Genomic DNA, 12,832 nt, shown 5'->3' on the forward strand with positions numbered 1-12,832 from the left:
TTGGGGTAGAAGGGGACTCCGGTTATAACTGTCATTGAAATTTTAGTCAGCTACATGTGCTAGGCTCAGATCGTTTTTAAATTGAATAAGAGAAAATCAAGAAATGTGAAATTTTTGGTTCACATGAGTCTATAAACAAAAATCTTTCAACTACACACTTAAAACTCCTAGCCCAATGTCACATTCATAGGTGGTATTTTAAAAAAGGCTCATCAATTTAACCCAGACTACAAAGTGTTGACACTAAGACAAAAGTCATTCAATTAAAATAACTAATGCGTATCTAGAACACAACTGTATTCAATAAATGCAGTAAAGTTAATAAAGATGGCTATGGAAACAGATCGAATTAAAATAATCATGGTAGACGTTTAAAACTAAAGCCTTGTATACTTGCATTCTTTACATCTTTTTAAATTTATAGGCACACAGTAGACATTCGTTTGTTTTTTGTTCTGTTTAAAAAATGCTTATTGATCATATATAACGTGTCAAGCACTATTGCAGACATTGACAGCCACAACATTGAAAAGACAATGCACAGCCTTCATGGACCTCATATTTTCATGGAGGAATGAATTAGTGAGGAATTTGTGTTCAGCTGCTTGTAGCAGAGGCTTGACTAAATTCACAAGGACTTGTTAATTAGTAGGAAAGCAATCAGGATTTAGGTAGACCAGAGCTCACTTGTATGGTTGTTTTATACCATCTGCTTCTCCATTGTAGCATATGGCTTCCATTCTCAAAGTCACCTCATAGTTACTGATTGCTGTGGGAGCTCCAGCTATGATGTGCCTATTCTAGGGATGGAAAAAGGGTAGAAGGACAATAAATAATCACTTTTGTGGAGACCCAGTTCTTGGCTTAAGCAGCTGTCCTGAGAAGCCAGCCCCAGATTTTTGCTTACATCTCATTAGCCAGGAGGTGGTCATAATCAGCAGCAAAATATCTGGGAAATGGAGTCTTCTATTTAAAAGTACTGCTGGGCTGATTAATTAGATATTTAGAAGGAGAAGGAGAGAATAGCTATTCGTTGGCAACTTGGCAGTTCTTGACATTGTGAGACAGATATTCAACCACAAATGAATGTAGGATATGTCAAGGGACAGATAATGGTAGAAAGAAATGGAAGCAGGGTCAGAGGATAAAAGTGATTGGGTTGCCTTTTTCAGATGAATTATCAAGGAAGACTTCTCTGAGGTGGTGGCATTGGATCAGAACCCTAAAGGAACTATAGAGATTAACCACAAAATTATTTGCAGGAAGAGTATTCTGTCAGGGGAATAAGCAGACGCACAGTTCCTGAGGCAGGACCTTTGTGGCTAGAACAGGAGTGGGTTACATACAAGATTGTGTGTGTGTGTCTGTTGTGTTTGGTATGGATGGAGGTAGCTAGAAAGGGGATGAAAAAGCATAAGCATTTTACGTTTTGTCTCTTCACCCTCAAAATACTAGTAAGAGTTAAAAATTATCACATGATTTTCATGCATCTGGCGATATATGCTTTTTAATGAATTTTCGTATTTAATCCTCACAAGTCCTTTGCATTTGGGAACTATTGTTAACCAATATTTTACAGATGAAAAAACCAAAGTACATAGATTAACTAATTGTCTAGGTTTACATATTCAATATATGGCCTAGTAGGGACGTAAACCCAGGCAACTCCATCCTGAAGCTCAGTTTTAACCCCTGTGCCATACTACCTTCCTGATACTCCGTGTTTCATTCTGCTCACACCCTTTGGTGTCACTTAATACCTAGTGTTGGTTTGGCTTGGAGTAGGGCCCTTGGCATCCTGTATTTATATTTTTATCTATGTATCCGATTTAGGGGATAAGTTTCTTTTAAAGAAAAGAAACTACTCATAAACATAAACATGGAGAGAGAGAGCATTATATATCAGCCTTTCTGTTATGAACCATGAGAAGTACAAGAAGAGTCATTGGGTCAAGGTGATTTGGAATAAGCGAGAACTATTGACCAAAGAATCCCTGCCAGCCCTATCCCTTCCAGCTCTCTAGTGTAGCTTGTTAATAATGATCATTAGCATTCCAAATGCTAACAATTTTCAAGCATCTGCTCAGGTGAGACAGATTGAATTAGGCTCTTGGTCTAATACTTGGTTGCTTCATATCCTCAGGCAAGTGTCATGGATTGAATTGTGTCCCACAAAAGAGGACATCAGAATGTGACCTCGTTTGGAAATAGGGTCTTTACACAGGTAATTGAGTTAAAATGAGGTTATTAGTATGGGTCTTAATCCAATATGACAGGTGTCTTTATAAAAGGGTGAAATTTGGACACAGAGACAGATATGCAAAGAGAGAAAATGATGTGCAGACACACAGGGAGAAGATGGCCATGTTACAGGAATGACGCTTCTACAAGCCAAGGATCGCCAAGAGTTGCTGGCAAATACGGGAAGCTAGAAGAGACAAAGAATCCTTCCCTGGAGCCATCAGAGAGAGCATGGCCCTGCAGATATTTTGATTTCTGACTCTAGCCTTCAGAATTGAGAAGCATTGTTTTAAGCCACTTGGTTTATGCTACTTTGTTATGGCAGCTGCAGGAAAATAGTATAGTAAGTTACTTCCACCTGTCTCCATTTCTTTATCTGAGGATTGGAGATTATGAATTTATTTGCACTGCCCCTCAAGTAGTTAAGTGCTCAATTATTCTTAACACTTACATTTATTTTGAGAGTGAAGGCAGGCAGGCAGGCCTACATGCATTCCTTCCCTCTCCTCCTGGTCCCTGACTTCTTAAAGGGTTAGAGTACTGGGACATGGAAAGCACTTAGCGTAGCAGCATGTCATGACACAGGCCGGTTCTCATCTCTGTTTCTTTCCCCTGAACTTTACTACCTTGGCCTTAAATACCCTGTTCCACCACTGTTGGGTTGACATTCTGAAGAGCAGGAAAAATGATCCTTGATATTTATTTACTCCTTGCTATGCATGAAAAAAAAAAAAAAAGAATAAAGGTGAGTATAAAGGTGTTGGATTGTGAGTCTAGAGACGTGGGTTCTGGTCTTGGGAAGGCTCTATCAATTCCGTGACCTCAGGGAAGCCCTTCACCTCGTCTCAGCTTCCCTCCCTGTACATTGAGGAGCTTGTGCTGCCCAATGTCTGCAACTCCTCTCATCTTCAAAGCTGACTCTAACATCCCTAATTTTAAAATACGTGATTCTCCGGTTTAGTAGTTAAAATCATAGGCCAAATATAAGGTAGACCTTCATGAATTGTGGAAAAGGTAACATCTTTTCCAATATATTGTGTTCACACCTCCACACGACCACCTCGAGGACTCAGTCCCTGGTCTGGTATCTGGCATTTATTCCTGACTCTGGAGAGCCTACCAGCTGGTGCTGTGTTTCATTAATCCCCTATCAAAACATCTAGAAAGGATAAAATTGTTTAGAGAAGTAATAAACACAAAACTTGAGTGGGTCACTCTCTCGTTTTGTAAAAAAGAAGCAGACGTCTTCAGAACAGGATCCAGAATTCTCATTTTCTGACCCAGCTCTGGGTTTTGTAGTTCCTGTGCTATTTCTTTCACACAGGATTTTTCTTTTTTTTTTTTTTCAAATTTTATTTATTTATGATAGTCAGAGAGAGAGAGAGAGAGAGAGAGAGGCAGAGACATAGGCAGAGGGAGAAGCAGGCTCCATGCACCGGGAGCCCGATGTGGGATTCGATCCGGGGTCTCCAGGATCGCGCCCTGGGCCAAAGGCAGGCGCCAAACCGGTGCGCCACCCAGGGATCCCCACACAGGATTTTTCTAATGAGGAATTTATCTCATCCAATTAGACATTTACTGCTTTCCAAGGTTTCCAAGGTAGAGCTAACTAGAGATGGAGCTAAGTTATTGATTACATCTGTTCGAATGTGTAGGGCTTGGAAAGGCTGTTTACTCACCACAGTCCTGGTTCCCTCCTACGGTAACATTAGGCCTTTCAGTGAGATGTTCCAAATTTATTATGTTTACTAGAGGAGTCAAGAGAAGGATGGCAACTTAAAGGAAAATATGGAAGCATATTAGCATATATGTAATCTGTTCATGGCATTCCTCAGATGAGTCTTAATAACTGCAGTATGAAGTAGAAGGTTTTTATTCAGTATGGCATATACACAATGACTGGGATCCTAACTTTCCAACCTAATTTTTCTTTAATTTCTTATATGCACCCTTAATTATGGCTATAGTGAACTATTTACATTTCTAGAATGTATAATTGTATAGTATGTCCCATGACTTGAGGATATTGTTCCTTGTCCTGGTACTTCATTTCTTGCTTTGTCTACTAATAAATTTCCACTCACTCTTAAAGATCTAACCCAAAAACTTATTATGCTAAGCCTTTCCTGTTGAACTGAAATAGAAGTCACCTCAGGTTTTTGCAGCCCCAGGCTACCCTACACTTATCTCTAGTATGACATTTATCATACTGTATTAAAATTATTTTTATAGGGCACCTGGGTGGCTCAGTCCATTAAGCATCTGACTCTTGATTTTGGCTCAGGTCATGATCTCAGGGTCATAGAATTGAGCCTGTGTCAGGCTCCGTGCTCAGCATGGAGTCTGCTTAGTATTCTTTTTCTTTCTGCCCCTCCAGCTTGTGCTCTCTAAAACAAACAAACAAACAAATAAATCTGTAAAAAATAAAATTTTTATATCTGATTCTTCCCTTTTAAATTGTAAATTCATTGAAGGCTGAGTTTATGTTTTATTCAGCCTTGTTAGTTCCTGGTGCTTTATCTAATGCATAGAATAGAGTAGGTTTTCCTGAAATAGATGTTGAATGAACGATGGATGGACGAAGTACAGGCAAAGCCAGATATACCAAAGGAGGCTGCAATCAGGAGAAAGCACAATGGTGTCTTTTTGTCTTTAAATCCAAGGACCACTCTTCCTATTGCCCACCTTCCCCAAAGAGTTCACAATCACAGAGTGTTCTTAAAGCTTCTCTTGGAAGGCTTGGTTTGTATTTGCTGATGGAAGCTAAGTCTGAAAAGGTTTAACATGTAGATATCGCTACTATTGATTGAACATTGTACTTAGGTACATTATGACATTAAGGAAAAATGAATTGTTTGCCTTGCCTGTAATGGTTTCACAGTGTTACGAGATAATTAGATAATAGTTTTGGGGTTAGATTACTCCAGTTCACTGGCAAGCTAAATTGAACCATGTTCAGAATTGAGCTGGTTTTTGGAAAGTATTTGTTGCCAAAGCTTCCTCTATACTCCAGTGCTTTCTGACACTTGATGATATGGTAGAGTTTTTTTTCCCCCTCCAGTGGTAAAATGACGAAATCTGTGCCAAAACATTTCTAGGGGGAATGCACTGGAGAGAGAGCATAGGAGAGGGGATGCTCCATGAGTTGGGGTTTATTATGCTCTATTTCCTATTTGGAATGTGAAAGAAGGGATGGGAGGGGAACCATGTATATACAGGGATGGACGGTTAAATATATGAGTTTATTCCCAGCAACTGTACTATGCCAAGGCCCAAGGCTAGTTCATGCAAATCTTATTTCACCAGAAATGAATTGGGATTCTTGGATTATTATGGCTCCTGGGATTTTATGACCACAAAATAAAAATTTTAAATTACCTGAATTGATCATAATATATGTTGGCTAAGTTGAACTGAATGTATTCATTCACTCAAATGGTAAAAACTTGCAGAGCCTTCTTTGTTTGGAATTAGAAATGCATAGATGAAGGAAGAAAGATACCCCTAAACTTCTTATAGTTTACTTGGGGAAAAAGTCATATCTACAAAAACACAGTATAAGATGGAGCATATTATTGAGAGAAAGAGTGAAAGGTTTTTGGAGAATAGACGGAGGGTGTGATTTTTCCTCTCTGGATGCTTTAAAGAAGGGTCAGAGGAGGTGCTACATGTGGTGGGCTTTGAAGGATGAATAAGAAAAGGCAAGAATGACATTACCAGATTGAGAAAAGTGTGTGTGCCTTAACATCACCCCTGACTATCATCACTGTTTCTGTTCATGGTGCTTATGAGTCAGTGAATCAAGTTGGATGGAGTTTAAACTTCTGCTACCAGGACATTCAAAACTCTAATTCCCCAGGCAGGGCATAGCTACCAGGGTAAAGAACTCTAACTCTCAAAACGGAAAACAGATGCTTAGCGTCCAGGGTGCAGTGGCAGCAGCAGGCTGTCATTCCTGGGATAAGCCGAGAAAACAGGAAACATAGTATTTATTATTATTTTTAGATTTGATTGATTGATTTTTATGTTTGTATTTAAGTTCCAATTAGTTAACATAGAGCATAATATTAGTAGTAGGATTTTGTGATCCATCCCTTACATACAGCAGCCAGTGCTCATCACAGCAAGTGCACTTCCCAATACTCAGCACCCATTTAAACCAGTCCTCCACTTACCTCCCCTCCAGCAACCCTTAGTTTGTTCTCTATGGTTAAGAGTCTGTTTTATGGTTTGCCTGTCTTTCTTCCCCTCTTTTGTTCATCTGTTTCATTTCTTAAATTCCACATAAGAGTGAAATCATATGGCATTTTTCTTTCTACAACTGACTTATTTTGCTCTGTAGCTCCATCCGTGTTGTTGCAAATTGCACGATTTCATTCCCTTTTATGGCCGAGTAATATTCAACTGTGACACACACACACACACACACACACCGTATCTTTTTTATCCATGCACCAGTTGATGGACATTTGGGCTCTTTCCATAATTTGGCTACTGTAGATAATGCTACTATAAACATTAGGGCACAGGTGTCCCTTCAAGTCAGTATTTTTGTGTCTTTCGGGTAAGTACCTAGTAGTGCAATTACCAGATTGTAGGGTAGCTCTCTTTTTGACTTCTTGAGGAACCTCCACACAGTTTTCCAGAGTGCCTGCACCAGCTTGCACTCCCACTAACAGTATATGAGGGCTCCCCTTCTCCACATCCTGGCCAACACTTGTTGTTCCGTGACTTGTTAATTTTAGCCATTCTGACAGGTGGGAGGTGATATCTCATTGCAGTTTTGATCTGTATTTCCCTGACGATGAGTCATGTTGAGGATCTTATTATGTATCTGTTAGTTATAAGTACCTTACAATCGTTTCCAAAAAGGAAAATTTGGGGAATGGAAGGGGAAGTTATTACTAAACAATAGGTATAAACTGGAACAGTATCAGACAATCTAGATGTTAGGTGTCTCATCACTTGGTAACAAAGAACCAGAATGAAGAGGCAAGAATCTGTGGGCCAATGAGAGCAACCTGAACTTTAAGAAGAGGACAAAGACCCTCTCAACTTAGGGATAATTAAACCACATCGGTTAAGACTTAGCATTGATTCCTCACTGAGTTGGAACTAGACACTGAAGTCAATGATTATCCTTTGAATTTCTGTGCAAATAAACACGTACAAAAAAAAAATCTCATTTTGTTTCCCTGGAGTGTGATTTTAGTCATTATTGATTAATTATTTCACTATCTTCATTAGGTGCCAAGATAAAGGACTCAGTTGGCGACACAGTTCAACGTAGCCTTGTAGAAAGTTGTCTTAGTGATTCCTGACTAGCGTACAGTGGGATTTCGTGTGAACCCAGACTCATTCCTCTCTCCTTGACCCGTCAGGGCTACGGGCATGTATATAGAAACATGCATACATGAGAAGCCCATGAAATCTTACAGCTTGGAACAATCTGTGACAAACGCTCTTTCCAGTAACAATGACTGCCAAAAATCATGAGTGAGAACAGCCATCTGAAGCTTTTCTAAACATCCCCATTATCTGGGAGCTATAGCCATCCCAGCTGATGAACAACAGAAAAGTTTCACTAGACTATGGAGTAACAGGAGCTCTTGTGCATTGATGGTAGATTGTATGTTTTACAACTTGTTCCTAAAGTTTTTTCACATTTTTCTTCTAAAACGGAACAGAATCATTCTCTACTATCCAGCAAAGTACACTTACGTATAGGCATATATAGATTTATATATGGGTGTGAATATAGATATAGATATTGGTGTATAGACAGGTGCATCCATAGATGGCCAGATAGATCTCTAGCAGAAGTGTGGGTTTTACTAAGAGACATGAATGAAGATGTTTATGGCAGCTTTATTCACAATAGCACCAAGCTGTAAACAACCCACATAAATTATGGTATAAATGCTTTATAAATACCCTACAGAAATGATAAAGGACAAACTTTTGCTGCATGCAATAACAGGGAAGAGTCTCACAAGCAACATGTTGAATGAATAAGTCAGGCATAGAGTAGTACATATTGTATTATTCCAGTTATCTAACATTTAAAATTGGCAAGGAAAAATTGAGATGCTAGAAGTTATATGATTTCTGGGATTTTATTTCTTGACCTAGATGGTGCTTTTATGTCTACATTACAAAAATTCATTAAGCTGTATGCACCTTTAGAATTGTGACACTTTTATATATATATATAAATTATATATATGATTTATATTATAATATATAATATATTATATATTAATATATTATATATAATTATATATAATATATATTATAATATAAATTATATATAATTATATATAATATATTAATATATATTATATTATATTTTATATTTATATATTATATATGGTGCATTTCAAGAAAAAATGACTAAAATTTTTAAAAAGAAAAAACAAATATAAAATATATCGTATTTGTATTTTTATAAGAAAAGCATTTCTGCGTATTTCTCCATATGGACTGATATTTATGTGGCTTCTCTGGTTATTTGTAGATGCTAGGATTTGGGGTGATTTTGTGTGTGTATGCTTTTCTCTTTGTATTTTTCTATGTTGACTATTGTTTTCAAAACAAACATGTCAGTTCTCCTAAAATAATTTATTTACCACAAAAGATTAGCAAGAATAGTGTTTTATGTATATGTGGTATATGAAAAAAATTATGGCTTCTTGTTTGTTTAATACAGTTAAAAACTGTATTATTTATTCCAAGTTGCAAACTCCATAAAGTGAAGGAATGAATCATTATTATTTTTTTATTTTTTTTAACTCATTGTCAGAATCACTGTTAAGTAGATCTTAACAGTGTCCGGTAAGCAGGAGGCATCCAGATGACACTTGTTGGTTGACAGAATAAAGGTCTCCATCCTACAATTTTCAAATCATTGGCAGTGACTTCTGGTGTCACCCTCGTTTGATAACAAGAAGACAAATACATAAAAATTCCTTATTGTTCCCAAGCCCAATCTATCTATTTCTGGAGGTGGTTTCCAATTTTTTTTTAAACAAAACCTTTAAAAAGATCAAGTGAATACTGATTTCATGGAAGAAGTGGAAAACTGGGGTTCAGGAAGCCATTAAGCAGCAGGCTAGCATTGCAAGTCACTCAGTCTCCCGGGATCTGAATTGTATCATCTGTAAAGTAGGGAATGGAACCAGAATGTCATTTGCTGAGGTGTTTGCACCATGACTTTATATCTGCATCTCAGTGATCATAAAGCATTTACATCCCATTAAAATTTTTTTTAAAGATTTTTATTTTTTTGAAAAAGAAAGGTTCAAGCAAGTTTGAGCTGGAGGAGGGGCAGAGGGAGAGGAAGAGGGACAAGCAGACTCCTTGCTCAGCAGGGAGCTCAGTGTGGGGCTCCATCCCCTGACCCCAAGACTGGGACTGGAGCTGAAGTCAGATGCTTAACTGACTGAACCCCATGGGTGCCCCCCACTATAATTTTTTGTTTGTTCTTTTTTTTTTTTTTTTTTTGCAGTGAAGGCTTTTTATTTCCATGTCAAAAGGAAGCAATCACCTTACATATTAGCTCTCAGATATGATGGTGGGTTACTTTAATAGACAAAGGAAAGACATATATTTTGAAAATGTCATATTTACTCTTCATCTTTAATCTGAAGGAATTATTTCTGGTCAGGTTTTCATAAGAATAAATATTACTAAACATTGCATTTATTAAAAGGAGTTGGTATCCAGAGTTTAAAAAAAGGGTCCAGTTTTACCTATAAAAAAAATCAAAAAGACCTATGAGAAAATGGAGCTTGAGAAATATGATGTTTTAAATATTTTATGAAAAAAGTTTATTTACTTTTCCAAAGTAAAATTACTGAGTTTCTCCTTAGTGACAAATGTTCCTCTCATAAGTCCACAAACCATAAACAGTTAATATAGTTAAGGAATCAAAAATATATATATAATTAAGGAATCTAAAATGGGTATATCAATATGTATGTTTTACTTTAGACTCAGTAAGTTCTTAGTAGTTCAAATCCTCATGTGCACCTCACCCCTGCAGGCTAAGAAAACAATATTTCAGTTAATACAATATAAAAAGTAAATATTAGGAATAGAGATGAAATTTTCTCATAACCCAATAGGTAAGGAATGTTGAGCCATAATAGTCAGGGGACTTGGGTGCTAATTTAGTTCAGCCCCTAAGTATCTGTATAGCCATACTATAGCAGTTTCAACAGGGAATGGGAAAACCTGCATAGACAATTTTTCCAAGGAGTTTTTGCATCAAGGACATGTGCACTGATGCTATGGTTGGGGAGGTACAAGGGATCAAGTAGGTTTATAATTTTAAGGTAGGAAATTTTACCACTGAAATTTTTCCTGTATTCCAGAAAAGGCATGGTGGAGGTAGGAGTTAGGGAGAGAAATGTTGTTGAAGGCATATGAAGGGTGATTGCAACAACAAAGTCCTTGAACACATGAGAGAAATTGCTAAATAGGGTCAGATTTGGAATTATTCATTTATTAATACTACCTTAAAAATGGAAACTTGGGATGCCTTAGTGGGCAAATAACTCAATGAAACAGAAATTGAATTAAAGCAAAGAGAACACAAAATATGTACTGAAAAATGGAAATTATAGGTATCCTCCTTGCATTCATAAACGATTTTAGAAATGAGGTCTTTAACCTGCAGTTGTATGTTTTTTAAAACCCATTTTGGCCCATTGTTTTTTTTTTTTTTTTCCTTTTCTAATCCTAGTCATGTTTTGACTACATTATCATGAAATGTAACCAACTGTCAACAGACGGTAGAGTAGAAAGATGGGAGTTTTCATAGAGGTCCTCTCTTTCCAATGAGAAACAAAATATGGGTTTGGCAAGCAACTTTTAAATTGTCACCTTGATATAAATAAGATCACCTCTGAGAATATCAAATGAACATGACATTGAATACATTAATTTTTTATTTGGCTTTTTTTGGGGGAGGGGAGAGTGAGAGAAAGCAGCGGTGGGGGGGAGCAGGGAGAGAGAGAGAGAATCTGAAGCAGGCTCCATGCTCAGCACAGACCCATAAACAGGGATGGATCATGACCTGAGCTGAAATGAAGTCAGACACTCAGCCAACTGAGCCACACAGGCCTCCTGGAAATATTAATTTAAGATCTCACATTTCACTGGTAAATTAGTTCTTGGTTAGAGGCAATGTTTTGTGAGAAACACTGACAGAAAACTTTAAGTTGTGCATAAATGGAAGCCCTAATAGAGGCCTAATGGTTAAAGGAGGTATAGTAAAACCCAGAATCATGGATATATGTATAAGCAATAATAATAAAATTACGTATATATACACTTTTCATTGTATGTACATCTGTATATATATTTTTCCCCTAATCAAATTATTATTTGATTATTACCCTCATTTATCACTTAAATTCAAATTCGTAAATGTCACTTGCACATCTCCTTCTAAGTTGCAGACTTCTTTAATATCTATGGACCACACAACCTTTATCTTTGATCCTCAGTGTGGAGTTTAGAAACTGGCCGGATGTGGGTAAATCCCGTCCATAGACAGGTTGTGTTGGTCTGAAGAGTATTATAAAAAAATTCTTCTGAGTTAGTTGACAATATTTAAATTTTAAGGATTTTACTCTTTGCCTGAAAAACTAGAAGACCTGGAAGTAGTAGGCTGGTATTCCAGCACAGCAAAAATTGGCAAAAGTTAAATAGCAAATGTCCTCCTTAAATAGGACGTGCATGGTCTTGTACATGAGGTTTCCATCTCGGTTGCTTCTTAAATCTGTTTCCTGTTCTCCCCTTGGATGTGTTTGACTGGACAGCCTTGTTTTGAGGCCTCACTGAGCAAAAGAAACAGTCTCTCAGTAAATAAGTGTTGACTTGTTTAAAATGGAAGCGTGCTTTAGGTCAGGTTCTTCCAGAAGTAGATCCACGGATAAAGATTCAAATTCAAATAGTTTCTTTGAGATGTGAAGGAAACTCGGGCAAGATGGTGAGAAGGTGAGTCACAGAAACCAAAAAAGGGTGCATTTGGCCAGCCGGCTCTGTGGGTTACTGGAGCTGCTCTTTCAGGGACCTTCTGGAAACAGTGGAAAATGTACAGCTTAGAATCATCCTAACTGAGGGGTGAAAGCACCAGAATATTTATAACCAACTCCTGTCAGTGAGCCCCCGGGGGGTGTAGTTTCTCAGTGGTTCTTTCTGCAACCCACGGAGGCAGAGCAGCTGTCAGAGCTCGAGAGAGGCCCTCAGTCTAGAGATGCCGGTCTGAATATTTGGAATTCAGACAGAACCACTTGGAACAGGAAGATTCTAGAAATGTCAACAGGGGATTGACAGTCCCCCCACAAGCCCACAAGTGAGTTGAACCGGTTGGGTCAGAAGAAGAAAGGAAGGAACCGCCGAGCCTGTCTATTAGCTGCAGTTAGAAGTGATTTAAACTCATAAACACCCAGCACTTGCCCCTGACCCTCATGCTTCCCATCTCACAGTCCTGACCACGTAGTAGCGAGGAATCGTTTTGCCCCCGTTCCATTTAGAAAGTCGCTAAGTATGGGATCTGCTCCTTTTGTGTTTTTGTTCTCCT

This window comes from Canis lupus, chromosome 3 (genome assembly GCF_011100685.1).
Source record: "Canis lupus familiaris isolate Mischka breed German Shepherd chromosome 3, alternate assembly UU_Cfam_GSD_1.0, whole genome shotgun sequence".
NCBI classification, from domain to species: Eukaryota; Metazoa; Chordata; class Mammalia; order Carnivora; family Canidae; genus Canis; species Canis lupus.